This window comes from Carassius auratus, chromosome 5, assembly GCF_003368295.1.
Source record: "Carassius auratus strain Wakin chromosome 5, ASM336829v1, whole genome shotgun sequence".
Lineage (NCBI taxonomy): Eukaryota > Metazoa > Chordata > Actinopteri > Cypriniformes > Cyprinidae > Carassius > Carassius auratus.
This window is the reverse complement of record NC_039247.1, coordinates 1,067,751-1,068,276: the sequence shown is the minus strand read 5'-3', so window position 1 is coordinate 1,068,276 and position 526 is coordinate 1,067,751.

The window sequence follows — 526 nt, the reverse complement described above, 5'->3', positions numbered from 1 at the left end:
AAGTTATAGCGCCACCAACTGGCAGAAGGAAGTGTGTCATTTTCAAAATGATTTGAATTCAGCATCTTATTATTACTCGATTTGCTTCAAACTTCATCAGAATAATGTTAAAACACAGCCGATATAAATCTGCAAGGGGGATATTGATATCTAAAAAATTGTTGGCGTGGCAACATGTGAAACTGGAATACTTCTCAGGTGATTTTGAGGCAAATAACATACTTAGAATTTCACAAAACTCTGAACACACATCAGTATTTCTGATAGGAACTTAAATTGTGAATGGATTTTGGATAGCCTTGAATGGTTTTTGCCGTGGTGATTTTTTTAAATGACCTTACAAAGGGAATCATTATTGTATTTTTAAATTGCAGCTTCCAAACACGTCAAAGAATTTTTTCATACAGATGAAAAAGTCATTCTGAGGAAATATGCATAGTTTCACGACTTTACAACACTGTATGGATAACAGAAAATTAAAAAACTGTCAGACATCTCATCTCACTCTGTCCATCTGTTTGAGTAT